The 7,421-nt window shown below is 37.2% G+C and overlaps 1 long non-coding RNA gene across 1 annotated transcript; it reads right to left on the bottom strand.

Moving 5' to 3' along the window:
- Positions 1-1,036: 1,036 nt before the first annotated feature.
- On the bottom strand, positions 1,037-6,286 carry LOC130932804 (uncharacterized). Its single transcript, XR_009067532.1, has 3 exons — positions 5,242-6,286; positions 5,006-5,157; positions 1,037-2,212 (listed from the first exon to the last, which is right to left on the bottom strand). It is a non-coding gene; the product is annotated as an uncharacterized LOC130932804 (long non-coding RNA).
- Between the last annotated feature and the right edge of the window lie 1,135 nt (positions 6,287-7,421).

Raw genomic sequence — 7,421 nt, forward strand, 5'->3', positions numbered from 1 at the left:
ATTAAAATAAAGATACTTATGTAATTCATTGGTGGGAATTTCAGATAAGCGTTTGGAGGTGCTTTGTTGCTTCTGAACCTCTTTTTTCCTATTGTCTTCATCTAATCATGCGTGCTCCCTTCCATGGCAAGCTGTATGTTGGTGGATCACCATTGTCAATGGCTACCATCCGTCCTCTCAGTGAAAATGGTCTAGGCTACGGTTTCTGTACGGCTAATCAACTGTCAGATTTCTCGTCTCGGATGAAAAATACCAGGCACAGTTACCGCACGGCTAATCATCTATCGGTTCTCACTTATGTCGGAATAGGATCTCTCTATCCTTTTACACACTGTCACTGCACCCAACAGTCGTGAGTTTGAAGCTCGTCACAGTCATCCCATCCCAGATCCTACTCGGAATACCACAGACAAGGTTTAGACTTTCCGGATCTCAAAAATGCTGCCAATTGGTTCTAGCTTATACCATGAAGGTTCTAATCTCAAAGACTCGGTCCGTGGATTAGAGACCTAAGAGATTATACTCTAGCCATAGTTATCAGGACCGAACCGGTAATCGACCCGGCTAAGTTACTGGGTCACTGGGTTAATGGTTCAACCGGTAGGTTACTGGTCAAACCGTTTAACCCGGTAATAATTAAATAAATATATACAATTATAATAAAATTAAAATGTTGATACATTATATTTAATTATGTAACGCTATATCAACAAAAATAATTATTTTTTTATATTAACATCATGAAATAGTTATTCAAAAGAACAAAGGTGATTGATAATTATATAAAATATCTTATACTGTTAGTATATCAAAATTAACTATAAAATAAACAAATACAATATTATTATGGAAAAATAAAAAAAATATTTTATATTTTTAAATTATATTGTTTTAATTTAAATATAATTCCTTTTAATATAATATATATAATATTTAGTCCCTAGTATGATAACTTAATACGTGCTTGGTTTTGCTTTTATAATATATATAATTATTTACCCTATAACTAATAAAGGACAAGTTGTCCTGGCGGAAGATTCACCCTCCTTTATCTTGAAAGCCCCAGGTTCGAACCACACACAGCATTAATTTTTGAATTTAAACTGAAAGGGTGTCTCTTACCATGATCCATGGCACCGCTTGTACATCATGGAGGTGCGGACATTGACCCGCCGGTCAAAGATGTCCGGTTCGAATCGATTCGACCGGTTTTAGGCGAGTCAAACCGGTTTTCTGCGGGCCAATTGCAGAAACGGTTAGGAGAGACACCCGGACCGGTTTAAGGTCCGATTCACCGGTTTTCCGGTTGAACCGGCCAGTCCGGTCCGGGTTTGATAACTATGACTCCAGCTGTCGTCCAATGACTACATTGAACATCATGTAGACCGCTTGTGGTTGTCAGGTACGCGGATCTTGGCTAAGCGAGTAACGAAGATAGTGGGTGATTGTCACGGGTCACCCCTTTATTCTGACTTAACTGAATCAAGTACGAGAGTATATCTTGGAGAAGAAGTAAATGTGAATTGAAAGAGAAACAATAGTACTTGCATTAATTCATGAAGAACAGCAGAGCTCTTCACCTTAATCTATGAGGTGTAGAAACTCCACCGTTGGAAATTACATAAGAGAAAAAGGTCTGGACATGGCCGAATGGCCAACCTCCTGAATGGCATAAAACTCACAAAAAAGGATTCCAAAAGTGATCCAAATATGTAAATACAATAGTAAAAAGTGTTATTTATACTAAACTAGTTACTAGGGATTATAGAAAATAAGTAACTAAGTGCAGATAGTACAGAAATCCACTTCTGGGGCCCACTTTGTAACGACCCAACTTCCGGAACGTCATGATCGTACCGAAAGTAAGGCGTTACCAACCTGCTTTCCTTTATTAACTATTTACTATTGAACCTCTAGTTCGATATTGCGATCCAGTTTTAGTAAAAATACCAGAAAATTTTGTTTTTGATAATTAAAATCATATAGCAAACATCACCAAGTAATAATAATCACATAATTACTAATAATAATATCTGTCATACAAAAGATTTCCAATAAAACTTAAATACAAATCCTATCCCTCTGTGTAAAATAAAAACTAAAGTAACAAGGGCGAGGAAATTCTATGAAAGCAACTCAAATCAAAGACTTAACTCATAAATAAGGTCTAGCAATCGCCCCAGCTTCACACTGTGTCTTCAAACCTGTGTCACTGAAAGGGTAGAAAATTTTGGGGTGAGAACAAACCACACGTTCTCAGTAGGGAATGGGAATGCCGTAAAAGTAATGATTAACATGCAAATAATTAACTTTACTTAATAAACCATCTTTGTCAAACCCTTTGAAGTACTTTTTAATCTTACCTAGATAAATAATTACTTTCTTTAAATTCCTAAACACAAAATTGATCTCAACCGCAAAACTTGTCATATTAAATATCCTTCAGCCACATAATTGATTCTCAGTCATAACAACAGATAGTAATCATCTTCATCCTTTCACAAACTACTATCACAAGCAAGAAACTCAATTCATCACACAAACAAATCACAGCAAGGCAAACAGCACAATCACAGGGAAGTACAACGAGCAAACCCAATCAAATGCAAATGCACACACAAGGATGATGCATGTCTAGCACTAGTGCAGGTAATGAGCTCATTTGTCAGTTTCTACCCGCTCCCGACGTTACCCAGCAACTTCTGTCTGGGTAAGGCTTTCCTGTTGGCTATACCCCTGTTTACAGGAAATAACCCCTCTGCCACCACAGGGTCCACTGCAAGCAGGAAATAGCACATCTGCCACTGCAGGGATGTATGCCGAACCACCTTCTATATACAGGAAATAACTCCTCTGCCACTACAGAAATGGAATAGGTGGTCACGGTACTCTGTAGCAGGAAATAACCCCTCTGCCTTACAGAATTAAAATATGGATCTGTACCGCAGGAAAGCATTCTCAGTGGTCGCACCACCATCTATCTGACTGCCTTCATGCAGCAGATCATTACACAAATATCTCAAAAGTTGCCATAATGCAACAAATGAATATATACATCTCTTGGGTTGCCTCAAGCAACAAATAACCTTTCAACAGGTCCTCTGCTTTTTATTCTCTTTTATAATCATAAATACGCAAGCGGGACAAAATCCACGTCCTTGCCAACATTTTCATAAACTGAATACTTTTCCTCAAAAGAATCAATGTAATTATCATCGTAAGTTATCATTCTCATTATTCATCTCCAGTTACATATTTTTATACAATATCTCTCTCTTTCTTTATTCAATCATGTTGTACAAACCTTACGACTTCCATTTTTGCAACCTCTTAACTCAAACTAACTTTAAAACCACTTTCTAGTTTAATTTTCTTTCAAAAGACTCAAGAAAATCATTTATTTTAGATTCGCTAAATACTTTTCAAAACATCACCCTCTTACTAAAAGTAACCATATAAAACTCTTTTTCAAGCTTACTAACTTCTCAAAGACTCAAAAACCGTCTCTCTTTACCATTCAAATTCAAATATTATATATATTCATTAAACTTCTAAAAAGTAATCCTTTATTTCAAACCCCAAGCGTAACTCTCTTCATATTGAATAAATCTCAAAACATAACTTCTTTTATAAATAATTCAAACTTGAACATAAACCTTGGTAATTCAAATTCAAAATAATGTAATTCTTTTCTTACCTAAGTAAAACTCAAATAATATAATTTTCCAAGTTCAAATCTTCTAAAATAACTTTTCAAATGAAACTTCAGAGTTTAAAAAATTTCGGCAACATCTCCCCTAAAACTCGAACTTAGCCACCCTTACGGGTCCCTCTTTCTCCACAAATCACCAGTCCTTTTTCCAACAATCTTCAAACAGATAATTCTCAATCAATCATACATTCACAATTCATAATATTTAACAAATCAATCATACTCCACAATTCCAACTAATCCATCAATCCAACTCCAATTTCATCAATTCATATTTACTTTTCACATATCATGGAATCCTTTCAAAATTAAACTCAATCAACTAGTAATCCCAAAAATCACCCTTTCATAATTCTAATTATTTTAATGTCATTTACTCTTTAGCAAAGTTACTATTTAGTTTTAAAAGTCAAATTTGAAGAGAATGATTTGGTAGTCAAACTTCAATCTTTCAACCGTTCTCAAACTTAATTCTAATTAATTATAAATCAACTTTAGCAACCATCAAAGCCAATTCCAATCAATCGCTGTCAGTATCACAGCCGTTCCGTTACATCAGATAACTAAAAACAACAAGCACTTACTCTTAATAACCAGAATACAGCCACAACTTAGCCAGAATTAATCTTACCAATTAATCAATAACTCACAGCAACAGAACCAGTCACAATCACAGCCCCATTTCAACTAATTTCAACCCGTCACAAGTCCATTTCACAGCCATTCCAATATACTAAAATTCCAATTCAATATCAAACAATTCAAAATAACTCACTCAAGATCAAAGCCTCAGCCAACTCATCACACACAAAAAAAAAATCAGTAATTCAAATTACAATTCACAACCAGATTTCAACCAATTTAGCAATATTACATAAGATCAGAATTTCCAACAAATCCACTACCGTTACACTATATCAAATAACCAGCACATCATTCAATTCAATATAAATCCGTCAAAGATCAGAATTTCAGTCAGTTTGCAATCGTCAAGCAAACCAACCAATGGCAACCAGCTCAACATAATCAAATAGCAGGATTCTCAGTAATTCCAAACAATTAGAAAATCGGTAATAGTTACAGCCTCAAATCAAAATCAATATCATCAGTTTAATCACCGTTCACAACCACATTTAATTTGAATCATAACTCAGTAAAATCACAATAGCTAACCATTCTCAAACACATTTCAAGTCATTCTTGTCAATTAAGAAATTCTTAACTATTATTAACCATTTGCACTTATCCAATAACTTTGTAGGCATTCTAAATTAAAAACGTTAAATCCCCTACCTCAGTTAGTCGAAATCCACCAAATTAAACGTGACTCCAACTTTGTTTTAACTCGCATCAGCAACAACAGCAGCTCTAACAGTTTCCTGATGACATCAACAGTATCCCCTATGATAGTTCTAGCAATAAACAGGGAAAATAGAGATGCAGCACTGAACAAAAATATAGGTTTCCTTAGTTAGAATAGGTGAAAGACATAGGAATAGGATAGAAGCAAAGCAAGGATCAAAGCTCACGGTCTCAAAAATGGAGGAATTGGAACCAAATCAATAGCTTCAATGGCAGCTCTGATGGTGGCAGAGGCTCCGGCAGCTGCGAGAACCATGACCAGAAGCAAATCCGAGCAAGCCTTCCTTCCAAACCTCCAAAAGCAACACCAGTTCCAACAAGGCTCGACGGTGGTAGCGGCCGACTTCAGTGCTGGCGACACCGGGCAGAATGGTGACGGTAAAAGCTCGGCGCGGTGGCTGGTCTTCAGCAGCGATGGCGACAACAACGATCCCAGTTTCTCCTCTTCATGTTCTTCTCTTCCTGTAGTAATTCCCGCGTCAGCATCACAAGCCCAAAGAGCAGGGAGTAGCGGAGCTCAGCCACAGTGAAGCAGGGCAGCACAACGGCGGCCAAGCATAGCCCCTCAAACGGCGGCAGTTTCGACGAAAATGGCGCCGACGACGCGAGCACGGCTGGGCACGGTGGTTGAACCCCAGCTCAGCCTCCGAGCTCTCTATCTCCTCTCTTCCCGAGTTCCATCTCTCTGAATTTGCTATAAGTGGCGGCGGCTGGCTCTGTGACGAGGACGACGGCGGCGCAGTGAGGGCGACGGCGGCGCAGTGAGGGCGACGGCGGCGACGCGACGACAGCTACCGGACATGGCGCCTTCTCCCCTGATCTGGTTTGTGCTCGTCTCTCCCTTTCTCACCTGGCTCCCTCTGCGAACATCCTTTCCTCGCGAAATGGCGGCAGCGTCGCGGAGCTTCGACGGCAGTGACGCGGGTGGCATCTCGCGGGGCTGACGACGACGTCCTCTTTGTCGGCGATAATAATGGCAGCGATGGCGAGGCGGGCTGGGCGTGGTGCGGCTCCATTCACTAGGCGTGGGTGTGTGACAGAAGGGGTGTGGGCTGAATGAGTGTGGTGTCCTGAGTGTATGTGTGTGCCGCGGTGAAGCTGAGGGAGAGAGGGTGAGTCTGTACACTTGTGATGAGGGTGACGGCGCTGAGGAGAGTGGGGGAGGGTTAGGATTTCTGATTGCAAGTTTAGGGTTTCCAATTTGGGAAATTAGAGTTTCTAAGTTTGATTTGGGAATTAGGGTTAGAAATTAGGGATTTTATAAAGTAATATGGATAGATATGAATAGATATTTTGATAAAGTTGGAGGGTAGGATAATTTTAAAATCAAATGTACTCTATTAAAAATATTTAGAAACATTATTTATCAACATATTGCTAAGTTCAATCAATTATTTTCAATTTACATTATAAAATAAACAAGTTAATTATATTTTGTAAAGTACAATTTAAATTCAAATATCAATTTTCTATATTAAATCATACAAATCTCTATTAGTTTTCTATCTCTGAAACTTTAATTTCAATTTATAAAATAACCAATTATAATAAAAATTGTACATAAATAAAAATTGTACATAAAAATTAATCTAATCATTTCTAATAAATTAATTTATAAGAGTTCAAATTAATAACATAATTTATTCAAAATAGAATTTATTTAAATTAAATTATACAATGCTTTTCTTATTTTAAAGTTACCAAAATTATATCTTCAATTATACCAAACATCTAATAAAATTTATATAAAAATTCTAATTAATTTAAACTTCAATTATCATGAAACTCTATTTAATCACCTTTAACAAAATAATTTTCTTAAAATAAATCACAAATAACTAATTATTTGTTTTTCAAAAACTAGGGTTGTTACACACTTAGTGTGTGCTTGGACTGAGCATTAAGCTTTAAACGTGCATAGGCCTTTTCTGGAGTTAAACGCCAGCTTGGATTCCAGTTTGGGCGTTTAACTCTAGTTCTGGTGCCAGTTCCGGCGTTAAACGCCAGAAAAGGATCTTTGGTGGGCGTTTGAATGTTAATTTGGGCCATCAAACCTCAGGTAAAGTATGAACTATTATACATTGCTGGAAAGTCCAAGATGTCTACTTTCCAACGCAATTGAGAGCGCGCCAATTGTGCTTTTGTAGTTCCAGAAAATCTACTTCGAGAGCAGGAGGGTCAGAATCCAACAACATCTGCAGTCCTTTCTCAGCCTCTGAATTAGATATTTGCTCAGGTCCCTTAAATTCAACCAAAAAATACCTGAAATTACAGAAAAATACACAAACTCATAGTAAAGTCCAGAAATGTGATTTTTGCATAAAACTAATAAAAATATAATAAAAGT

The sequence above is a fragment of the Arachis stenosperma genome, chromosome 6 (assembly GCF_014773155.1).
Source record: "Arachis stenosperma cultivar V10309 chromosome 6, arast.V10309.gnm1.PFL2, whole genome shotgun sequence".
In the NCBI taxonomy this organism is placed as follows: Eukaryota; Viridiplantae; Streptophyta; class Magnoliopsida; order Fabales; family Fabaceae; genus Arachis; species Arachis stenosperma.